The sequence below is a fragment of the Arachis hypogaea genome, chromosome 20, assembly GCF_003086295.3.
Source record: "Arachis hypogaea cultivar Tifrunner chromosome 20, arahy.Tifrunner.gnm2.J5K5, whole genome shotgun sequence".
NCBI lineage: Eukaryota > Viridiplantae > Streptophyta > Magnoliopsida > Fabales > Fabaceae > Arachis > Arachis hypogaea.
Window position 1 is genome coordinate 129,110,258 of NC_092055.1, and position 26,485 is coordinate 129,136,742.

Genomic DNA, 26,485 nt, shown 5'->3' on the forward strand with positions numbered 1-26,485 from the left:
CACTGACTTGGATTTAGGAGGGCTATCGCGCCCGACCACGACATTGACCACGAAAGTTGGCGTCTCCTATGGGTTCTTGCCTTGGCTTGACAGTCCGACTACGATCTTCCTCGGAGCGTTCGCGTTCCCGTCTCCTCGGCTCTCTGATGAGCCAGGAGAATTCGCTCAGCTTTCCATCTCTGATGGCCTACTCTAAAGCATCTTTGAGATCGAAGCAGTCTTAGATTTTGTGGCTGAAACTCTTGTGATAATCGCAGTAGAGGCTTTTGTTGCCTCCTGTTCTTTCTTTCCATGATCTGGGTCTGAATAGGATTCCTTTGTCTGCAATTTGTTGGTAAACCTCTACTATGGGCGCCGTGAGTGGCGTGTAGTTCGTGAACCTTCCTACCCGTGGGGTTGCTTGGACTGTTTGCCTAGGGTGCCGTCTCTGTGAGCTTCTTTGTATCTGTCGACCTGGGGGGCCTGCCGAGCAGGGGGTTTGGGAGCTACCGTTTGTTGGCTGCTACAACCTAACTCACTTCCTCATCATTGATGTATTCCTTGGCCACGCTTTGAATTTCTTGCATGGACCAGACAGGCTTGGTAGTGAGGTGCTTCCTAAAGTCCTCGTTTAGCAGGCCGTTCGTTAGGCAGAGACTAGCGACTGAGTCCGTAAGGCCGTCAATCTCCAGGCACTCATCGTTGAATCTGTCTAGGAACTTCCTGGTCGGCTTCCAGGGTTTTTAGGTAACCCCTAGCAAGTTGATTGGGTGCTTTTCCTTGGCTATGCGTGTCGTGAACCGAGCCAGGAAGCTTTATGAGATGTCTGCGAAAGCTGTGATGGATCCTTGTAGGAGGGGGTTGAACCATCGAATCGCTGGGCCGGCTAGCGTCACAGGGAATGCTTGGCATCTGACCGCGTTGCCTACCCCCTCCAAGTTCATTCTTGCTTCAAAGGCTGTGAGGTGCTCCTGGGGATCCTTAGTCCCGTCGTACCTCATGTCTGTCGGCTTGTCGAAGTTTTTTGGGAGCCGAACCTTGAGGATCGAGGGGTGGAAAGGAGTGGCCCCTATGATAATGGGATCCTGCTGTTTCTTGGCTTTCCCTCTCTGGGACTCCCAGTGGCTCTCGGACCTGCTTTGGGTAGGTCGGGAGGTTGCCTGTGTACGTGCCTCGTCGTGTTCTGTTAGGCTCCTTTCTCAGTTCTCGTGTCTTCGGGAGGGGGAGCGAGTGCGGGTGTGGGATCGGCTGGCGTCACCGCGGGAGTGGCTGGCGTCTCAGTGGGATCGGCCCCTCGCTGCCAGCTCTCGCTCAAGGTTTTGTACTCTATGCCTGAGTTGTTGCATGATCTTGGCTATGTCGGCCCCCGTTCCTCCGAAGGGACGTCTGAAGAGAGAACTTTTGCGTGGTCTAGAAATTTACAGATAAATCCTCATTGCAGGTATAGCTTCTAAACCAACAAAAGTCCTTTCTTACAAACGTTTTGGTTGTCACAAGTAACAAACCCCTTTAAAATTGATAACCGAGTATTTAAACCTCGGGTCGTCTTCTCAAGGAATTGCAGGGAAGTATGTTCTTATTATTGGTTATGAGTCGTGTAAATTGGGGGTTTTGAAAGTAAGAAACCAGTATGTTAAATGATAAGAAAAATAAAATAGTAATAATAAAATAAACTCTTGGCAAGGTATTAGAACTGAAAATCCTGTCCTTGTTATCCTTATCAGATGTGATGATAATTGGATTTTAATCCCACTTTGTTAACCTCTAACGATGAAGGTAAATCAAGTGGACTAATTAGTTTGATCCTCAAGTCCTAGTCAATTCCTATGGAAAGACTAGAGTTATTGGAGCAACTCCCAATTTCAACCACTGCTTTATTTGACAACTCAAGCGTTACCAATTACTTAACCAAAGCCAAAAGGAAGAAAATATTTAAATTAAATTAAAAGCATCAATATAAATAAAGCAAAGTAATCTTAATTCTGAAATACCTCAAATAACATTAATTAAGAGAATCATATGTAACACGGAAGAGTTCATAAATTAAATTGAGAAAATAATTAAAAGGGAACATTGAACCTGATAAAAAGAGACAATTCTGAAAGCAAAGAAATCCTAAATCCTAATCCTAAAAGAGAGGAGAGAACCTCTCTCTCTAAGAACTACATCTAAAACTAAAATTATGAATTATGAGCTGATGATGAGTTTGAATGGATTCTCCCACTTTATAGCCTCTAATCTGTATTTTTTGGGCCGCAAACTGGGTCGAAAATAGCCCAGAAATTGCTGGAGAAGAAATCTGCCACGCTGATTTTCGTCACTGCGACGCATCCTCGTGGATCACGCGTTCGCGTCACCTAGCGTCAGGGAAACTATGGCATATTATATATCAAATCGAAGCCCCGGACGTTAGCTTTCTAACGCAACTAGAACCGCGTCGTTTGGACCTCTGTAGCTCAAGTTATGACCGTTTTAGTACGAGAGGGTCAGGCTGACAGCTTTGCAGTTCCTTCAACTTCTTGTATTCCTTCCACTTTTGCATGCTTCATTTCCATCCTCCAAGCCATTCCTGTCCTGTAATCTCTGAAAGAACTTAACACACATATCAAGGCATCGAATGGTAATAAGAGAGGATTAATATTAGCAAATATAAGTCCAAAGAAGCATGTTTTCAATCATAGCACAAAATCAGGAAGGAGAATGTAAACTCATGCAAATAGTATGAATAAGTGGGTAAAGAGTTGATAAAATCCGTTCAAATTAGCACAAGATAAACCATAAAATAGTGGTTTATCAACCTCCCCATACTTAAACATTAGCATGTCCTCATGCTAAGCTCAAGAGAAGCTATAAAGGAGTGAAGAGGAATGATAGAATGTATGAAATACAACCTATCTGTATGAATGCAACTACATGTAAAATGTTTTTACCTACTTGGTTAAAAGTAAATAAGCTCTTCAAGACAAACATAAATCAGATTTCACTAATTCAAATCATACAATAAAAAGCAAATAAACTTGTAAGAAGATAGCTCATGAAAGCAGGGAACATAGAATTAAGCACTGAACCCTTACTGGTAGTGTATATCACTCTAACTCTCAAGTGTCTAGGGTTAATCACTCTACTCTTCTCTAGTCATGCTTTCTAAACTTTGTTCTTCATCTAACCAATCAACAAAAATTTAATGTTCCAATGCAAACATCATGAGGTCTTTTCAAGGTTGTAATGGGGCTAAGGTAAGGGTGAGGGTATATATATATAAAGCTAAGTGAGCTAACAAAGTGAATCCTTGATTAGTCTAAGATCTCACCTAACATATACATACTTTATATAATTTAAAAATACTTTACCTAGCTACCCAAATTTTTCCCACTTTTGTATTACATGCTCATGTATCAAACTTATTTTTGAATTTTGCCCCATGTGCATTGATTCTTTTTATTTTGCATTTGGGGTAATATTATTTTTCTTTCTTTTTTTTTGTATCCCCTTATTTAATTACTTAATATTTTTTTTTTTCAATGCACATGGTAATTTAATTATTTTGATTTCACATGAGCATGCTTCCCAAATTTTCACATAACTTATTCAATTTAATTCCCTACTTTTTCATATCATCCCATGCTCCCATAAAATTTTTCACACTTAAATTGTACACAATATCTATCTTAAGCTAACCAAGGATTCAACTTGGGATTTTTATTTTATTTTTCTGCTTAAGGTTAGTAATGTGGTTATGAAATAGAAGGGGGTTAAAAAGTTCAAAGTGGCTAACAAGGCTGATGTAAAAGGTAGGCTTATTTGGGATAAGTGAGCTAATAACAAATAATGGCCTCAATCATATGCAAGCATGTAAATACACTAAATAATGGACATATAGAATGGAACAAAGCAAATATTGCAATTATAGAGAAAAAAACACACAAGAATAAAAATTTATGGTTAAATAATGTAACCATGTAAATAAGCTCAAAATCTCACGGGTTCTGTGTTCTTTGACTCAAAAATCATGTTCCAAATACAACTTCAAACAAGTTTTACACAAAAAATTTTGATTTTAAATTAGTGAAATTTTTCAAAAATAGGATCTTAAAAAGAAACTTATTATTTTAACCAAGTAGTGGCTAAAATGCATAAAATCAAACAATCATGCAGTGAAACATGCAAATATAAAAATGTACTTAAATAAAATATTGGTGTTGAGAAGAAAATAACTAACCCATGGAGATCGGTATCGACCTCCCCACACTTAAAGATTGCACCGTCCTCGGTGCATGCTGAGATGTGCAGGTGGACGGGTTGTTCCAACTGATGCTTTTCTTCAAAGATTGTGCAGATGGACTTGTTTGTCTCCCCTTTTAGAAATTTCTCCCTTTTTCCGTCTTCGGTGGCCATCCTGAAAGAAGAGAAAAAGAAGAACAGTAACCCAGAAATAAAGATAAGAAAATAAATAAAATATAGTTGGGTTAATGCCAAATAATGAGGGTCTCAATTATATGGTAGCTACAACATGCAAGTGAGAAAACAGTAAAAGTACATGGCAAATCAAGAGTGCAAAAATTTGCAACAATAGGGAAGAGAGTGTAGGTAAGGAGAAATAATATAAATTCATGTCAATGCAAAAGTAATACAAGTATAAAAGATTGGCATTGATTTAAATAATATTACCTAACCAGAATAAAACAAGTCACTAAGCACCCAAAATAATTCAAGAGAAGATGCAACAGTTAAATAAGAAAATTTTAACACCAAAGGAAAAATAATGAATTTAGAAAAGAAAATAAAAATGTGCACTAAATTAAAATGCAATGAATGAAATATGCAAATAAATAAAGTAAAATAGAATGAAGGTGAAAAAGAATGAGAAGTGAAAGAAATAAAGTAAGAAAGAAAGAAGAAAAAAAAAACAAAAGATAGAAGAGATTAAGATTAGAAAAGAAAAGACAAGATAATTGGCGCTGATCTGGATAAGTTGTGCGGCGCAGGCGACGCGGACGTGTGAGTGACGCGGTCGCGTGGTGCGCGATAAGGTCAGGTGACGCGGACGCGTGGGATCGCGTGACCTGATTTGTGCGATTGGCGCGAGTGCAGCCTCGCGTTCGCGCAACTCTCTGTTCGAAACTCTTTTTGCCAAATTTTTGGGTGACGCGGTCGCGTGGTTGACGCGATCGCGTGAATGGCCTTATTTCCAATATGACGTGGACGCGTCGGGCACGCATTCGCGTGGGAGGGCTTGGGCTTCTAGCACGAGTCCAGCCCTACTCCAGCATAACTTTCGGCTATGCACCCTTTTCACGTCGATTTTCAGGTCACGCGGCCGCGTGTGTGACGCGGTCGCGTGGGAGGCCAATGTTCCCACATGACGCGGACGCGTCAGCGACGCGGTTGCGTGGGGTGATTTGCGCCAAAGGCACGCCTCCAGCCACGCTCCTGCGTGACTCTCTGTTCGCTTTCTTATTCTTTCTGAGCCACCTGCAACGCGGACGCGTCATTGATGCGGTCGCGTCGCGTGAAAATTTCTTCTTCTTTTTTTTATGCAGGATGCAAAAATGCAATGATAGTGTGGATGCTATGAATAATTCCAGGTTCAATGAAAATAGAATAAAATAAAACTCAAAAACAAACAAAACGAAATAAAATTAAAATTGAAAAAGGAACGATCATACCATGGTAGGTTGTCTCCCACCTAGCACTTTTAGTTAGAGTCCTTAAGTTGGACATTTGGTGAGCTCCCTGTTATGGTGGCTTGTGCTTGTATTCGTCCAGGAATCTCCACCAATGTTTGTGATTCCAATGGCCTCCGGGGTCCCAAACTAGGCGCAGAAAGCCTTCAAGTAGGTTAAAGCAAGTGACAAGGCCCCAAGAGTGTTGATTTCTAGACTGAATTCCGGGGTCCCAAATCTTGCTTTTGCACCTGTCTTCTTGTTGACCATCTTTGTTCCAACCGGGTGATAAGCAATCCGAATTCTCACTAAGACATCCAAACAGCTTTCTAAACCCATTCAGTTGAACTTTATACCAACCCTTGCATTTAAATTTTGAGTACGCAACCATGTTGAACTTTGCTTGACAACTCCAACCACTAACCATCTTCCTCTTACTCTTAATGCCTCAAAGAGCTCTAAGTTGACCATCTGTCTCCAGTAGCCCATATTCAAGTGAAATTAGAAAGCTGAGGGATATGAATTTTACCCACTTGAATGTTGTGAAGGATGATGGTAACTTAGGGGGAGGTATTTCTAATGAAATTGCAAGTTCCACTCCCTTGTGCTCTTCTCTGACAACTTCCACCTCTTTGCAAGTTTCTTCAATATCAACCTCTTCCTCTTGGTAGCTTTCTTCCAATTCAATCTCTTCTTCATTGTTTACCAAGGGCATGAGAGGTTGTGCTTCTTCTTCTTTAATCTCCATCTCTTGACCAACCTCTTCCAAGTCTTCAACTATGATATGCCTTGGAGGTTGTACACCCTCCTCAACATCAAATGCAACCGTCTTGGAATGAGGTTCTATATCTTGACTTTCCCATGGAGATTCAGCATCTCCCAAGTCTTCAACCACTTCTTCTTCTTCAATAATTCCGGCTTCCTCCACTTGTTCCAGTACAAATTCATGCTCCTTACTGTCCACCGGAGTTTCTAATGTCTCCTTCATGCTACGTTCTTCATTAGATTGTCCACATGAAGCCATGGAGATTCCTTGAGTGTCCGAACGTCAGGAAGCTAATTGATGTATCGCTTGCTCCAATTGATGAAGGGTTGCATGAAATTGATCCACTGTTTTCTTGAGACGATCCGTTGATTCTTGTTCCGCTTGGGTATCATAAGTAGGACCATAAGGCTCTTGGATTGATGGATATGGATATGGTGCATATGGAGGTGGTGGTTCTTGGGAGTAATTGGGTTGGAATTGGGGTGGTTCTATATATGGTTCATATGGTTCATAAGGTGGTTGGTATGGTGGATGAGGGTTATGATCATATGAGGGTGTTTGGTGGTAAGGGGCTTGTGAGTATGGTGATCCAAAATGATGTTGAGGAGGTGGGTCATAGGTATATGATGGGGTCCACCGTATCTATCATCTTGGTATGCACCTCGGAATGGCTCTTGACTATAGCAGTTAGGTGGGTGTTGGTTGTCACGGAAGAGTCCACCATAACTGTTGTTTTGACATGCATTGTGGAATGGTCGTGGTCTATGGTATCTTGGAGGGTGTTGTTGCCTAAAGGGTTGATCAGATCCTCGTGGCTCCTTCCATCTCTGATTGTTTTGACATTGACGCATGTTCCTGTTATAATTTTCATTCCTTGCAACAGCATTGGAACCAAACTCAAAGCGAGAGGGGTGAGAACTCATAATAGTAAATAAAAATTAAAAACGAAAATAAAAAAAATTTTAAATTAAAAGGTTATTGAAATTTAAATTTTGAATTTGAAAATTAAATTTTGAAATTTGAAAATTAAATTTTGAAATTTGAAATTTGAATTTTTGAATTTTAAATTTTTGAAATAAGATAAGATAAGATTTTGAAAAAGATATGATTTTTTTGAAAAAGATTTGAATTTTGAAATTTAAATTTTGAAATTTTAAATTTTAAAATTTGAAATTTGAATTTTAAATTTTTTAAATTTGAATTTTGAAAATTTAAATTTTGAAATTTGAATTTAAATTTTTTTTAATTTGAATTTTGGAAATTGAAATTTGAAATTTGAAATTTGAGTTTTAAATTTTGAATTTTTGAATTTAATGAGAAAAGAAAAAAACAATAAAATGACACCAAACTTAAAATTTTTAGATCAAAATGAAGAAAACAACTAAGAACAACTTGAAGGTCAAGATGAACTCGAAGAACAACTTGAAGATCAAGATGAACACCAAGAACAAATTTTTTGAAAAAACAAAAATAAAAACAAAAATAAAAACAAATAAACAAGCAAAAAGCAAATATTTACAATAACCAATAATAAGGCACACGTTTGCAACTCCCCGGCAACGGTGCCATTTTGAAGAGAGAACTTTTGCATGGTCTAGAAATTTGCAGATAAATCCTCGTTGCAGGTATAGCTTCTAAACCAACAAAAGTCCTTTCTTACAAACGTTTTGGTTGTCACAAGTAACAAACCCCTTTAAAATTGATAACCGGGTATTTAAACCTCGGGTCGTCTTCTCAAGGAATTGCAGGGAAGTATGTTCTTATTATTGGTTATGAGTCTTATAAATTGGGGGTTTTGAAAGTAAGAAACCAGTATGTTAAATGATAAGAAAAATAAAATAGTAATAATAAAATAAACTCTTGGCAAGGTATTAGAACTAGAAATTCTGTCCTTGTTATCCGTATTAGATGTGATGAGAATTGGATTTTAATCCCACTTTGTTAACCTCTAACTATGAAGGTAAATCAAGTGGACTAATTAGTTTGATCCTCAAGTCCTAGTCAATTCCTAGTCAATTCCTATGGAAAGACTAGAGTTATTGGAGCAACTCCCAATTTAAACCACTGCTTTATTTGACAACTCAAGCGTTATCAATTACTTAACCAAAGCCAAAAGGAAGACAATATTTAAATTAAATTAAAAGCATCAATATAAATAAAGCAAAGTAATCTTAATTCTGAAATACCTCAAATAACATTAATTAAGAGAATCATATGTAACACGGAAGAGTTCATAAATTAAATTGAGAAAATAATTAAAAGGGAATATTGAACCTGATAAAAAAAGACAATTCTGAAAGCAAAGAAGTCCTAAATCCTAATCCTAAGAGAGAGGAGAGAACCTCTCTCTCTAAGAACTACATCTAAAACTAAAATTATGAATTATGAGCTGATGATGAGTTTGAATGGATTTCCTCACTTTATAGCCTCTAATATGTGTTTTCTAGGCCGCAAACTGGGTCGAAAACAGCCCAGAAATTGCTGGAGAAGAAATCTGCCACGCTGATTTTTGTCACTGCAACGCGTCCACGTGGATCACGCGTTCGCGTCGCCTAGAATCAAAGCAACTATGGTATATTATATATCAAATCAAAGCCCCGGACGTTAGCTTTCTAAAGCAACTGAAACCGCGTCGTTTGGACCTCTGTAGCTCAAGTTATGACCGTTTTAGTGTGAGAGGGTTAGGTTGACAGCTTTGCAGTTCCTTCAACTTCTTGTATTCCTTCCACTTTTGCATGCTTCCTTTCCATCCTCCAAGCCATTCCTGCCCTGTAATCTCTGAAAGCACTTAACACACATATCAAGGCATCGAATGGTAATAAGAGAGGATTAATATTAGCAAATATAAGTCCAAAGAAGCATGTTTTCAATCATAGCACAAAATCAGGAAGGAGAATGTAAACTCATGCAAATAGTATGAATAAGTGGGTAAAGAGTTGATAAAATCCACTCAAATTAGCACAAGATAAACCATAAAATAGTGGTTTATCAACGTATTTCGGGGGTCTTGGTGTAGACTTGTTGGTTCGGCTGAACGGAGGATCGTGGCTGTTCGCCGGCACGGGCTGTCGAGCTTGCCCTGCTCAGGCAGGCTCCGCCTCCTTCGCGGAGTTCCTACGAAGTGGAGAGTCGCTCCATGTCTGCTCCAGGGTCTCACAGACGGCGCCAATGTTCATCATCTGATGATCTCGGGTGCTCGACGGTCAGATGAGGGTGAAGGGTTGAGAGAGGGAGACCCTAAAGTAGCTTGGAACGGGTTCCTGGTCCGGAGCTGGAGGCTGGTGAAACTGGTGGATGAACGGACGGGAAAGGGGGGATGACCACCTGCAAGAACACTCCAACGATCAAGTCAGTGTCCGTAAGAAAGGGTAGCCAAATTAGATAAGGTGATGTCTACCTTGGGGAGAGTGCTGACCTCTCCCCTTATATACTGTGCTGGGCTGGCCCAAAGATGACCTAGCCCACTGGCCAGAACGCTTGTGAGTTGTCCCTGTCCACGTGGGAGGAGCTGGTCGTCCTGGACTTCGCGTCAGGGCTTCAGGTGTTGCCCCGAGGAAGCCGACCCGACCGGTTTGCTAGGCGGGGTGTGCTGGGTCGTGCAGGTGGTGAAGCCGGACGTCGACCGGGTCGGGTGTTGGGGACCGACCCGTTGGATTTCCCTTGTGAAGGGTAGTTTGGGCCTGGGTCAGAGGTGGTGCCCCGACCTGACGGCTAGTTGGACTGGACTTGTAGTGGTCCGTAACAGTTTGTTACATCAACATTACATTTAACATATTATGCCAGTATTTAGGATTTGTTTGGGTGAACTTCTAAAAAAAAAATTTAAATGATCTTTTTTCAAAAAATTAAACCTTATAAAAAAAATAAAAGTAATTTTATGTTTGGATATCTCAGACAAAAAGATCCTTTTTTATCAATTATGTTTAGGTATAATTATATAAAGGTACTTTTTTTATTTATTACTTAAAAAATATTTTTTTTAAAAGAAAAAAATCTTTTAAAAAATATGTAAATTATAGCTTCTTAAAAAAAGATTTTTTTTAGTTTTTTTTATTTTTACTACTAAAAATTTATCAAATACGATAAAAAATAAAAAAAATATTTTTTTATTAAAAAAATATTTTTTATCAATTTAATAGCGTTCAAACAAGCATTTAACGTAATAAAGAAAGAGCAATGACTAAAATTAAAACTTTTAAATTTTACAAAATCATTAAAACTAAAAAAATTTGTGGGATAGATCAAACTAAAAAAACAAATATTTTATAGAAATAAAAAACTTATTCGAAAAACTTCATTTTAAGGAAAATACTAATTTGACAAAAAGGAAAAAGTTCTCGCTAAAACTTTTTACGAAATTTTCTATACTTGCAACTCCAACTCTGATCTTGGATCAGTACTAACTTGAACATTAGAATTCTTTGTAAATTCACTCCCACAATCATTTTGTATAATAAATTTTAACCAACATTCAGTTAAATTTGTTATTCTTTTGACTCCTTTTATTCTCTTTATATGCTGACGAAAAAAAAGGTTTGAATTTCTTTTTTAGTTGAACGTTAGTTGAAAAGTAGTTGATTCTCTAATTTGACCTACTCATTAGGCTTAGGATTCGGTGGTCCCAGAACGTTTAGATCACTTAGTGGTCCCATAACAAAACATGTTTTTTAAGTTTTTTTAACAACTGCTACATAGTCCTTTAACTAATTTTAATTATAAATTGACCCCATATATTTTATATAATTATAAAAACGATTTTTTATTTTATAAATAATTAATTTATCATAAATCTATCATGTTCTTAACAATTAAAAACAAAAACAATTTTTTGACTATTACAATCGATTAAAATATTAAATTTGATTCGTTTCGTTCGCGATGAATCATAAAATTGTGTTTTCTGCGAAAACCAATCGATTGGAATAATGAATCAATCGATTGAATTATATCTCAATCGATTGGATTACAGTTTACCACTAAACAATCGATTGAAAATTGCCAAAAGCATGGTTTTCGCATAACTCAATCGATTGGTCATACGATCCAATCGATGGAACGATGAATAAAAATTGGATTTTTGTAATTCAATCGATTGTTTAGAATTTCCAATCGATTGAATGCTTCAAAACAACCCGGGTCTCACCAAATTCAATCGATTGCTTTTGTGACTCAATCGATTGAATTTACCCAAACAATATGAATTTGCCAATTTCAATCGATTGTAGTGTGTGAATTCAAATTCAATCGATTGAAATGATAATTCAATCAATTGGAACGCGATGTATTAAGCCTATGTCAGTCTTGTTTTCATTTTTAAAAATTATCTTATTCATCTATCTTATCTTTAAAATTCCATCTTCCTTTTTTAAGGTTTTATTTTAAATTAGATACTCTAATCTTATCTTTTCCTTAACATTAACATTATAAATTGGTGAATAATAATTAGAGTATCTAATTCAAAATAAAACCTTAAAAAAGGAAGATAGAATTTTAAAGATAAGATAGATGAATAAGAAGATAATTTTTAAAAACAAAAACAAGACTGACATAGGCGTAATACATCGCGTTCCAATTGATTGAATTATCATTTTAATCGATTGAATTTGAATTCACACACACTACAATCAATTGAAATTGGCAAATTCATATTGTTTGGGTAAATTCAATCGATTGAGTCACAAAAGCAATCGATTGAATTTGGTGAGACTCAGGTTGTTTTGAAGCATTCAAACGATTGGAAATTCTAAACAATCGTTTGAATTACAAAAATCCAATTTTTATTCATCGTTCCATCGATTGGATCGTATGACCAATCGATTGAGTTATGCGAAAACCATGCTTTTGGCAATTTTCAATCAATTGTTTAGTGGTAAACTGTAATCCAATCGATTGAGATATAATTCAATCGATTGATTCATTATTCCAATCGATTGGTTTTCGCAGAAAACACAATTTTATGATTCCTCGCGAATGAGACGAATCAAATTTAATATTTTAATCGATTGTAATGGCCAAAAAATTGTTTTTATTTTTGATTGTTAATGAACATGATAGATTTATGATAAATTAATTATTTATAAAATAAAAAATCATTTTTATAATTATATAAAATATATGGGGTCAATTTATAATTAAAATTAGTTAAAGGACTATGTAGCAGTTGTTAAAAAAACTTAAAAAACATGTTTTGTTATGGGACCACTAAGTGGTCCAAACGTTCTGGGACCACCGAATTCTAAGCCTACTCATTAACCTAATTTTTATTCTAACTAGTGTATATTCTCGTACTCTGTATGGAATAATACATAAAATTATATAATTTTTTTTAAAAAAATTAAATAAAATATATATAGTAATTATTATTATAAATATTTTATAAAGTTATAATTAAAATCAAATTCTTAGGATTTTTAATATTAAAATATTAAAAATAATTAGTATTTATCTTAATCAATTTGAGTTTGTTGAGTGATCATTTCATCCGTCCGCTTAAACAATTATTAAGAGTTAGAATCTCACCTTGTGTGTGTAGTAATCTATTGGCTAGCGGTAAACCCTTAATAAATGAAGCATTAATACGTGGTTAGACTTGGTAGAAGTACCTGAATATGTGAGTACCCGACCCGTCTATACCTGGTTGGGGAGGGTAATAACTTGACCCGAGTCGGGGCAGATTTTGCTCAGGACAGGGCATGATCGGGTTTAGGGTGTACCCGTCCCGGATATATACATATAAACACTTTTTAGGTATTAGGATTTGTCTCACATCACAGATTCAGTGATTCACAGCTTTAGTCCATACTCTATAGCGATGCAAGAGAAACCCAGTCATCCTCACCCATAGTCTTCTTCTTCTCGACTTCTTTACACAAAACTTCATAGCTCTCGTCATCGTCGTTGCTGAGCCCATCGCCGCCTAGCCCCCTTTACAGCTCCCATCTTTCTTCACAGCCCATGTCGCCGTCGCTGCTTATCCCGTTATCGTCGCTGTTGAGCCCGTCGCCACCTTTCTCCTGCCGAGTCTCTTTTCTCTAGGTAAATTTCTGAGTCTGTTAAGTTCTTCTCTTCTTCTTCCACAAATTCATCACTTAGTCGCCGTCGCTATGTGCTCGGGCATTGCCATTGCAGTTTCATCTGAGTCTATCACCGAATAAAATAAATTTTTTATTCAACTTAGACCAGTTGAAAATAGGCATGCATGAGATCATTTTGCATGTAATTTCTAAATTTTCTCATCCAAATTTGATCTATGTGATTGAGTATTTTAGTATGGCGATCATCGTGGTTTTGTTACGACACTAATGTGATAAAAGTTACGGTAATTTCATAACTAATATATGAGACACACCAGATTATTAAAGTAATCAGGAAAATAACATTCAAATGTGCACATAAAATTTATAAAATGTGATTATCTCACGAAAATATATATGTATAGCCCAAGTGGAAGATTGTTAGGAAATTATTATTTCTTAATATATTTATGGACAATATATATATTAATTATAATCGCAAATTAAGTAATTTCACATTAAATGACATATATGACGGTGATCTCATTTATTGTCATAAATATTGAATTAAATAAGTCATTATTACTTTTGATTTTGATAAATGAGATTAAAATTATAGATACTATTTTATTTGAGTTTTATAGTTTAATGAGTGTCACACTCAAATATAAATAATGACTTCAGAATTTTAGTCTCCAATACATCAAACTCGCGTCCGTAGCTCTTTTCCCATGGTAAAGTTGTGATTCAACCCTATCAGGAATACAAAAGGTTTTGGTTGACGAAGATCAAAAAACCACAAGAGCCAAACTCTCTGATCTCAATCATGCTCTCGAATAAATGGACGCTTCTGCACTCTCAGTTATATTTCTTAATGATTTAACATGAATGATCTTGAGACTGAGAAATCCTAAAATTTTTAAATAAAATAGAATTTTTATTCAATCAAATGATGATAAATAATTTTATTGAATTAAATTATATTAATATAATCATTGGATGATAAAGAATGATAGAAAAATAAATAAATAATATTTTAAGAGTATAGAAATATTAAATTATCATTTCACTTTACTTTTCTAATCAACGACAATAAATAAAAAATGTTAGATATAATAAGAACAAATACATAAATAAGAATGTATATTACACGTAAATAAAAAATATTGGGTGTAATAAGAACAAATACATAAATTAAAGTAAAATTTAGAAAAATAAGAACCAATAAATATTGAAGAAAAGAAATATAAATAAAAGAGAAACAAAATTATCAGACGGGAGAGAAATAATTTAATAAATTTTATGTGTATATAAAAGAGGAATAAAAAGAAGATATATAATACCTTATTTAATTTAACAAGTTTTATAAGAATAAACACATAGAATAAGAGAATAAAAAATAATAATAATAAAAAAAATATCTAAATTAATATCAAAAATAAAAAGTAATAAAATAATGATAATTCATAATAATTTTAATCTTTTAATATAATTAATTAATAGTAATATAATTAGTCTACCATAATTTTAATCTAATCTTTTAAATATAATTAATTTTAATTAAGTAATCAAATAAATTGAAAATAAATATGTCAAATCTGATCGTACAAAAAAAATAATAGATTTTCTATAATTAGATATTATATATATATATTGGGGGATAAAATATCATTTTAAAATGAGATTATTATTAATGATATATAAATATTAAAATTGTATTAATGCATTAATTGAAATACATTATTAGAATAAAAAGTTGCAAGAATTAAAATAACTAAAATTTATTAACTTTAATTAGTTAAATTAGCATAAAATACGAAAAAGATGATTAACCAGATTAAATAAATTAAAAAATATTACTGAGTAAAGAAAATGTCACAATAATTATATAACTAATTGAAAAAAAATTAATTTAATTATTTTAAATTTTTATTTTTTAATAGACAATTAAGTATCACCAATGAATAAAAATAAATGGAATATAATAAAGAATAATTTTGGTAGTATAAATAATGAAATTAAGTTATTATATACATTTTTATTTTTTATCTTATTATAATTTAAGTTAATATTAATGGTAAAAAATCAATTTTAAATAGCCCCAATTTGTATTTTACAACATAATTGAAGCACAATTCATAATTTTTTATTTTATGATTAATCAACATTTTTTAAATTTTTTGGTTAAGTCTTCTATATTTTATGATTGATAAATTTTCTCTACAAAATACAAATTTATGATGAATTATTACAATCATAATTAATTAAGAAAATAAAAAAATTATAAAAAAAATTAAATAAAAGTTAGAAAAATAGAGTAAAAATTTATTTTGAAACTAAAAATTTGTTAATTGTGCTAGAAATTCTAAAAATTTGTATCTTATTATATAATTAATTTTATTACTCACTTCAACTTTATTATCTCTTTGTATCCAAAAAAGTAGATAATGTCACACTTATTTCAAAAAAGATAAAACTCTTCTACATGGTATAATGTATAATTTAAGAAGAATAAAATAAAAAATATCTAGAATTTTATAATAGTATTTGAAATTTTCAATGACCATAATACAAAGAGTTTAAATCTACCAAATGAATTCAATAGTTACCCTTTGCACATCTTATTTAAATTTAAATTTTAAAATTTAATTTGTATCTTTTTTTATCTCCTAATATAAATTATTTTTGACAAAAAATAGGAAAAAAATCTATTAGACTAAAAAAATATTCTATCAAAGAATTATTATAAGGAGATTTATAATTAGAGAAGAAAATAATAAAAGTATTAATAATAATAAAGAAAAAAATGAAGCTCCTATTAAAGAATGTTAGAAAAGAAATAATAAAGTTCATATTAATAATAATAATGCTGAGAAATGATGTTGTTGCATTAGGCTTCTAACCTTTGCTTTTAGCCATCATTTTTTTCCTTTCTTTGCCTTTTTTTTATTTAAATTATCAAGTCATAAAAAAATAAAGAACAATGCAAGAAAATAAAAACAGTAAGATCAATAGTAACTATATAAATTAAAATACATAGGAGAAAAGTAAACTATTATATGATAGAATTAACATGAGTATATTTCATCATTAAATAAATAAAGTTAACGCAAAACAAAATTACACATAAAGAGAAAAAAAAGAGTTAAAATATCCAAAGTAATAAAAAGATTATTTTTACAAATTTATTTTGTCATATTTATATATATAAAAGACTATAAAATAATAAACTTCTAACTAAATTAAATTATATTTATTATTATTAGAAATGGTAAGAGAGAGCACTAGAGAAAAAGTTTGTGTGTATTCAAGTTGTGTAAAATGATACAATATATAAGGGTATTTATAGGTGCTAAGAGAATTGAAATAATAAAGACCTAATATCCTATAATAAATATTCAGATATGTTAAATAATGCTAATTGATCTAATTGATGCTAATTATACTCTAACATCTCCCCTCAAACTCAAATGACAACTTGAGTTTGAAACTTACTTGAAATAACTAAATAAAAGAAATGCATAAACTGATAGAACGGGTGCAGACAAAACTGCCTAAAGGAAGCGTAGACGAAACTGTCGGAAGGAAGCGCAGACGGAACTGTTGAAAAGGAACACAGACGGAACTGTCTCAAGAGTGGCTAACTACCGAAAAATTGCTAAAAAGATGGCGAACTGCCGAAAATCTGCTGAAAAGTGACAAAGTGTGAAGAGATAACAAACTATCGAAAGGTGACAAAAAAACATATGGTTTCCCCATGAGAATAAGTAATTAAGTAGTGGATGAGCTAATCGGTGAGGTCAGAAAAGTATCAAAATATTAACAAAAGAGAAGAGAAAAAATGGCACAGAAGAAAAGTATGAAAAGTACGGTGATTTCACCAGAAGAAAATCAACTTATCCTCCTCAAGGAGGATACCGTAACTTTGATACCATGTTAGAAAGGGAAGAGGGAGCAATAGAAAAAAAATTTGTGAGTATTCAAGTTGTGTAGAATGATACAATATAGAATGGTATTTATAGGTGATAAGAGAATCGAAATAATAAAAACGTAATATCCTATAATAAATATTCAGATCAGATATGTTGAATAATGCTAATTGATCTAATTGATCTTAATTATACTCTAACAATTATATTCAATTAATTGATATACATAATATTAAATTGTGTGATACTTAAATATCTAATCAAATCAATTAGTTGATATAATTAATCTATGATAATGAATTGTATTTAATGAATTAAAATAAATAAATAAAAAATACTCTAAAAAAATATGTCACGTCAATTTTATTATTAAGTACAAAAATTCAATTTTTATATAATAAAATAGATACATCCAATTTAATAAGAATCCATTTAATCTCGCCATTTACAATTTACTTTTTTGTTTATTTTTCACTACAAGAATATGGTCGATTAGCTACCACAAAAAGAGTCGTAAAATCATCGCTAATCTGACGCAAAATATAATTTGGGACGGATTAGCTACCACGTAGCAACTAATGCTTTCCTCGCTAATTACAAGTCGCAGATCAGTGAGACAAACAGAATAGTCGCTAATTCATCGAAAAGTTTTTTAGCTACCGAATAGATAGTCGTAAATCCATCACTAAAGTAAAAGCTAATTCCATAGAAGAAATAGACTAAACGATAGTCACTAATTAGCGACAAACTCTACTGCAGCAGACTTATCGCTAAATGCAAGCTAATTTCGTAGACAAAATGGAATGCTTAGTTGACGCTAATTAGCGAGAAATTTTTTGAACCTAACTCGTCGCAAGTTATCCACTAATATGATCGCAAATCTGTCACATTTTGTAACAAATTTATAGCTAATCTTTGAAAATCCTTAATCAAATTTGTAAGAATTTTGTCGCTAAACAATAGCTATTTTAAACGAGAAAGTAGAGTTATGATGTAGTCACTAACTTGCTAGGAAATAATATGTAATCAATTAGGTATAATACTATCATAAAATATCATCGCAATTTCCTTTTAAACTAGTAACAAATCGATAGATATCTCATAAATATTTTAATAGTAATAGAGTCTTTAATTTATCACCATCATCCACAGCAAGTATGTCGTTATACTAAAATAAACCTCATTATTTTTTTTTTAGTCATTAAACTAAAAAATATCATATACAGAATAAATTAGTTCATCAAAATTATACACGTTTAAAAAAGTTCGAACCATGTTTCAAGAAAGTAAGCATTGAAGCTTAACCTGATAATAACCAAGCATTTGGGCTTGATCAAATGCCTACTCTATCTTTTCAATAGTTCGAAATAAGATGACGTAATTAGTAAACTATGCAAGCAAAAATGAAAAATACACATCTCGGTTCCTCATTTCACATTGAAAATTTAAAAAAAATGAAAAATATAAACAACACCTAAAATTTGGCATATCAATTGCACAAAGAACATGTCCGCCAATTCCACCTTCAGTTTCACCAATATTGTCACTTATACTGTGATCAAATTACAAAAATGTCACGAAAAAATAACATCAGTAAATAACAGCACATCAGTGAATCAAAACCAAAAACAGAACAATAAATTATTTAATCAACAATAAATTAAATGCAAAAAATAGCAGTCATTAGAACAGCAGCGAAGATAAAAAAATTAAAAATCAAGAACAAAAAATAACGGAACCAATAAATTAAAATCAACAATTAATAAATTCAAAATGAAAATAACAGTAGAAGCAGCCAACAGTGAAGAACAACAAATTAAAAATCAACAACAAAAAATAGCAACAATGAAGAACAACAAATTAAGAACAGAAAATCAAAAACAAACAATAGCAAGAAGCCAAGAATAATAAATAAATAGCAGTAAAGAACAACAAACCATAACAAGAACAGAGAAAATCAAACACAGAATAAAATCAATTGTGTTGAATTAATTAATTAATTGATCGATTGATCAATAAAGACCCAATAATCAAGCTAAAGTAAAAATCAAATGAAATCACTATACCCCTAATAATAATCAAGCTAAGTAAGGTGAAAATAGAAGGGGGGAGGGGATTGAACACCCAGAAAAATCATAAAGCTGGTAGCAGTCACAACCTTATCAAGAATGGCAGGTATATGGCGTTTAAGAAGTTGCTTTTCTGCTGTGGCTATCAGCGACTTCCTAGTACTCGTATCCAAGTAGATCAGGTATCTATCATGTTCCTCTTGCAATCTTGTCTAGAAAAATGAGTACAAAAATATCCATTCAGTACATAAACAATGTAATATGCAGGCAGGGTTCAACTATGCAAAGATAATTATTATGCATGATCAGATAAAATACATACATGGCATGGCAAGATCCAATAGTTAAAGAACTACTTAAAAGAGCACATACAAATACCAACAATTCAAGCTAATAAGATAATAGAAGGGGATAAAGAAAAGGAAGCACCTCCACATGCTTCAAATAATCTGGAACATCTGATTGCTGCATGTCATACCTTGAGCAGCATAAATTCAGATGTGCATTCAAGAAATGGCTTCTCAAAGCTTTCTGCATATATTCCCAGTGCTGTGAACATCTTCAAAAGATGGTTTAGAAGCGTTCTATCCACTGCTTCACCTAATCTTTTTTATGGTAAAAGAGATAAATTAATTCACATAACCACAAATAATGGTCATATATAACAAAGATGTATTCTACTGGGCCAAATTCATTAAATAATAATTAACAAACTACTCAAGTCAAAACTATTCACAAAATTATCCTTTGTATGTCAACCAATTACAATGATTACTGATATATTTTGAAACAAGAAATTAGAAATATTACAAGTATTTTGACAGCACATGCTCCCTCATGGTCTCATCAGTGTCATATCAACTCAGCCCATGCAAGGTAATGGCAAGAAGAAACATAAAATTTATGATGACAGCAAATAGAAAAACCAAGGAAATACACTCCCTGCCACCGTCATATATAAAGAGGTCTAACATTCATTTATAAGATTAGGATTGTAACATAAGGATTTACCTTTCAATTTCAATTATTCTTAGAAGACCGATAACAGTTTTGTGTTCAACTTCAGGAGATAATGAAAGATGTTAGTGAAAAAGTTGTAAGCCCATGTCCCATAAGGACCGTACATTTGCTGTTTACTTCACATATGTCCTATCCAGATACAAGGATATACCCCGAATCATCAACATTTGGTCACAAAGATCCTGCCAACATCTTTCAACTAGAGATAGAAAAACAACCAAATCTGGGCTTTGTCCAACCAAAGACTGCAAAGCTGTAGATATATGTGCTTCGCATTCCATTTTCGCTGATAAAGATTTTCAGCCATTTTATATATGCAAAGATCACTGACAGCCTACAGAAGAGTTCACTATAAAATACTAATGAACTATTTCACCATAAAATTCACAGGACAAACCCAAGCCAACCCAACTATGAATAATAAATAATAATAGAATATCTAGGAATACCTGATAAAGCTTTTCCAAATCACAAGAGTCGGGTTGCTTCAAGAATATAGCACAAATAGCATACTTTAATTTTGCCCATGTAACCTCCTCAAAATTTGTGGGCAGTGTTGGCTTACTTTTGAAAGGAAAACAGGGACGTATGAATAAAAAATTTAGAAGTTGTCCCTTTGTAAAGCTAAACATTCAAACTTATTTACAATACTACTGTGCCAATTTGTTTTCCAAAGAAAAACAAGAAACTACAAATATGTTCCGCTTCCACATAAAGAAAACAAGCTTACAATACCACCATGTGTTACATATACATTCACTATAATTATAACAAAGGTTGTGAGAACCGGACTGGTTAATGAACTGGTAAGATAACTGGTTCACTGGTTTTATAGTTTGACCGGAATTCAACCGAAGTTCAACCGGTTTAAATAAATTTTAAACAAAATTATTAAAAATTAAATATATAATTTCAAATATTTAAATTAAATAATTTCTAACCTAATAAAATTTAAAATTTTACCTTTTTTAACTAAACAAAACTCTAATCATCAAAAATCATAATCATCATTGTTAGTTTCAAGATTTCCATCATAGATAGGATTTTCAAAGCACAGCCACAGAAAAAAATCTATTCGTGCACTATATACTTGATGACATCTCATATCATAATAATTTTGCTTTCTTACTTACCATTAAACATGATTTATATTTCTAGGACATGAACATCATAGATATTAGGTAATCACAATTCACAACAAAACGCAAACATATGCTTAAAAACCAGAAGGGGGATTAAGAAAAATTATCTTGTTTAACCAGTGATTTGAATGGGCTTAACATCAGGTTTCTTAACTTCAGCCTTGGGAACAGTGACAGTAAGAACACCATTCTCTATGGATGTCTTCACCTAATCTATCTTGGCATTCTCACGGAACTTTAACCTCCGCATAAACTTGCCACTCACTCACAAACCCAAATCAGAAAACCAGAAAATCAGCAACAGTATTATTCCAGAAAATTAGCAACATCATTTCAAAAAATCAACAACTCAACAACTCAGGATAATAAAAAATGATCAAAATCAGTAATGCCGTACTATTAACTCAGCAAATCAAGATGACTAAAATAGTAAAACCAACAACCCAATCAACACCTATTAACAAAAGTACAAAAACAAGTAAAAATAATTCAAGCAGCATTATTTACCGGAGAAGGGTCGTTAGCTTGACGGAAACACAGAGAGATCGAGAGTTCAACGGCGACACAAAGAGATCGAGGGCTCAACGGCGACACAAAGAGAGGGCTCGACGGCGACAGAAAGGGCTCGACTAAGATAGAGAGAGACGACGGGCCACAGAGAGGGCTCGACTGCGATAGAGAGACGACGACCAGGGGAAGAGAAACGATGACAGGCGATGAGTACATACCATGTGCATTTATATGATCTTTTATACCATTATATTATTAATATTCCTTTAATGTTGGGAGTACATACCTCCTTATAATATTTTATTTAATTATTTAATATACCCTAATTTTACCATGTGCATTTATATGACCTTTTATACCATTATATTATTTATATTCCTTTAATGTTAAAGGTACATACCTCCTTATAATGTTTTATTTAATTATTTAATATACCCTAATTTTACCATGTGCATTTATATGAACACAGAGAGATCGAGAGTTCAACGGCGACCCACAGAGATCGAGGGCTCACTATGACACAAAGAGAAGGCTCAACGGTGATAGAGAGGGCTCGACTAGACAACGGCAACAGAGAGGACTCGACTGCGATAGAGAGACGACGGCGAGGGGAAGAGAAATGAGGAGAGGCGATGAGTACATACCATGTGCATTTATATGACCTTTTATACCATTATATTATTAATATTCCTTTAATGTTGGGAGTACATACCTTCTTATAATGTTTTATTTAATTATTTAATATACCCTAATTTTACCATATGCATTTATATGACCTTTTTATACCATTATATTATTTATATTCCTTTAATGTTGGGAGTACATACATCCTTATAATGTTTTATTTAATTATTTAATATACCCTAATTTTACCATGTGCATTTATATGACCTTTTATACTATTATATTATTAATATTCCTTTAATGTTGGGAGTACATACCTCCTTATAATATTTTATTTAATTATTTAATATACCTTAATTTTACCATATGTATTTATATGACCTTTTATACCATTATATTATTAATATGCATTTAGTGCTGAGAGTACATACCTTCTCATAATATTTTATTTAATTATTTAATATACCCTAATTTTACCATGTGCATTTATATAACCTTTTACACCATTATATTATTAATATTTTTTTAATATTGAGAGTACATACATTTTTATAATATTTTATTTAATTATTTATTATACCCTAATTTTTCTATGTGCATTTATATGACCTCTTATACCATTATATTATCAATATTCCCTTAGGGTAAAAAGTACATACCTTCTTATAATATTTTATTTAATTATTTAATATGCCCATTTTTGTCCATCTTCTTGCATGATTGCTTGTTGTATGATTTTCTTTTTATGTATGCCTAAACAACCCTTGTAAATTAAACTGAGGGAATAATCCTTCAGTAAGGGAAGGTGACCCCCAAAAACAAGATATCGAGATGATCCTCGGTAAGAAAAGGGATCGCCAAAATATTCGGGATAAGAACCTTTGGTAAGAGAAGGAGACTCCCATTCTTATACCAATTTGAGCTCAATACCTTCCATAAAAGCTACAAGTTAAAAAAGGAGAAAGTACAAAGGAAAGTTTGATTATAGTGATATTTTTAAGATTTATTTTTTGGCTAAGTTAATGTTTCACAATTTATTATCCTCTCTATGTGACTTGCCTATGTGCTTTCCTTTTTGCCTATTATGTTTTACGTTTTACAAGGAAGATCCATATTACATGCCATGCCGTATGACTTTTTTAAAATACTGCACGAAGGTTGGGGATAGATATGGAGGTGTTGCCTAGCACTCCTACTGAGACTTTAAGTTCTCATCCCTTTTTTTTCCCATACTGTCTCCAGAGGAACATGGCACAGGAGATAGAGACGACGCAGTGCCCCCGAGGGTAACTTCTGAATATGACCCCTCGAAGCACGCGTGTGTAGTTACGACCACTACTATCGTGCTCCAAACTATCTACTTAGGTCGAGATTTTGTGGAAAGAGACCCCAACCAGGGACGGACCCAAGTACAGTAATGAGGGGGCACTTGTCCCACGGTGTTTTTCATTTTTGTTTTAAAAAATATAGTTATATATAATATGTTCTCACTTTAAATTTTAAATGACTCCATTACAAATAAAATAAATTTAATTAGCTAAAGTTTTAAATTTATTTTTTTATTTTTTATCATTTTGACTATTATTTAACCTAATCAAATTTAATTATTGTACCGTCACTTCTTTATTCTCTTAAATCCTCTTCTTATTTTTATATTTTCAACCTTCTTTTTCTATTCCTTGTCTAATGGTCATCTTCTCTTCGTCAAAAAGTAAATTTTAAATTCTCCAATTTTTTTATATAGCTCTCCATGACTCTATGTATCTTTCAATTTCATTATTTCTCTTTTTGATATTTTTAATTGCAATTTTTAATTCAAACAATTATAGTTTAGGTATTAATCTAATATTTTATTTTTTTGTGACTTTATATATTTTATTTTATTCTTGATTTATTCATCCTTATTACTTATTTTTTTTATCTTTTTTCTATTATATGTACCTATGTTGTATATAAAATTTTAAATAGAACTGATTAATTTACTAATTTAGAATATATTTTTTATTTTTAAAAATAATGATAAAAAATATTTTAATTACAATATATAATTAAACAGATACATAAAATCTTTTATTTAATATTATATCAAAATTAAATTAAAAAATATATAACAAATTTAATTATTTTAAAAAGAAATAAAAAAATTGTAAATTATGTTTTTATTATTTTATATAAACATAATTTTCATATAAAGATTTAATTTTTTTAGTATTTATGTATAATTATAAATACTAATGTATCATTAGGCGCTAATATGCCAGTTAATTCAGTCTTTTATTATTAAATGTGTATAAAAAGATTAGTTAGATAATAAGTTATCTATACTTTAATTAAAATATTTTAATTTTTAATTTTAGAAATAAAAAAAATATTTTTTATAAATTATATATAATGAATAGTATTTAAAGAATAAAAGTGTTTACTAACTCTTTTTAATTTTTATATCTCCATATAATTAATAATATTTAACAAAACTTATTTAATATATATATTTTTGCCCCTACTCCTAAAATTTTTTGGGTCCGTCACTGCCCTCAACTGCTCGTCGTAACCTTCCTAGATACGAACGCTTCAGCATTCAAGAAACGGTCATCTGAGGTGATACATCTCGAATCAGATTCCGATACAGAGGAAGAGGAATCCAACAACCCTGGCCAGGAGGAGGACACAATGGAGGAGGATCCTGAGGAGGAGTTGAACTCTTGCGGAAGCCCAAAGGTGGAGTACGTACCCTATTCTCGCACTTCAGCACCCCATCAAATTTTAGTTCACCCCACACAATGAAATCGGATCTTCACTATGCGAAAAAAAGTGTTGGAGGAAGACTACTAGTACCTCGATTTGTGAATAACTGAAGGGTTCTGATGAAGGATAGGACATGACACAAAGATGGGAGTTTCTTCGATAAAATTAGTTAGGACGTATTGGTTTTCTTTTTCTTTTGTTATAATTACTTTTAAGCATTTTTTTAGAACCGTACTCATGGAAAAATTGTTATTCTATTTGCTCGAACCTCTTTGAGTATATTCAATTCCGTCGTTTTAGTACTACTCGATTTCCTACCTAAACTTCACGCGTACTTCCTCCTTCCTTGCATAACGATTAAGTTCATTGTTCTTTTTTATCAAGTGTGACACCTTATTTACGCTACCTTTAAAGATGGGATTTAACTTAGGGTGTTACAATGAGACTTAGCGACACAAGGAGATAGGATCCAGGAGAAGAGGATCGGTGACGACGAGGCTGGACGTTGGCTGAGGAGACGAGTTTGTCGGTGACGCCGGCGCTGGGAACTGGGTAGTGGCTCCTGGCTTTCTGCTGCTGTTGGCTGGGAGAGAGAAAGAAAAAGGGCTAAGGTTCCGTGGAGTGCAGAAAGAGAGGGGGGCTGGGTTCTGCGTGAGTGAAAGAGAGAGAAAATGGGAAGTTATTATGAGATTATGGAATTTTCAATTTTTAATTTAAAGTACTGTAAAGAGAGCTTATACACAATTTTTTATTTGAAGTAATGGAAAGGGTGTTCATTTGTACGTTTTTAATTTTGAAATTAAATATTTTTAAATTAATATAATTTATTTTGTTTTTTGAGTTATTAACTTTTTTTCTTTTGTATTTAAATTTTTATTTTGATTTTTTACAAAAAAAATAAATTTAAAAAAAAATTTATAAGATAGATAAAATTTTTTTAATAAACATGAAAAATCTTAATTCACTATTTTTTATGGTTAATCGAAGTCTATAACTATCAAAACCGAACCAACAATCAATCTAGT

The 26,485-nt window shown here is 32.6% G+C and overlaps 1 protein-coding gene and 1 long non-coding RNA gene across 4 annotated transcripts in view; both read right to left on the reverse strand.

Annotated features, from left to right (window-relative positions):
- Positions 1–26,485, reverse strand: part of LOC112785279 (agamous-like MADS-box protein AP1) — a 247,152-nt gene that overhangs the window by 214,385 nt on the left and 6,282 nt on the right. The gene's annotated exons all lie outside the window — the stretch shown is intronic.
- Positions 18,572–20,999, reverse strand: LOC112784453 (uncharacterized). The gene is made up of 5 exons (XR_011878770.1): positions 20,889–20,999; positions 20,431–20,773; positions 19,849–20,024; positions 19,509–19,631; positions 18,572–18,902 (listed from the first exon to the last, which is right to left on the reverse strand). It is a non-coding gene; the product is annotated as an uncharacterized lncRNA (long non-coding RNA).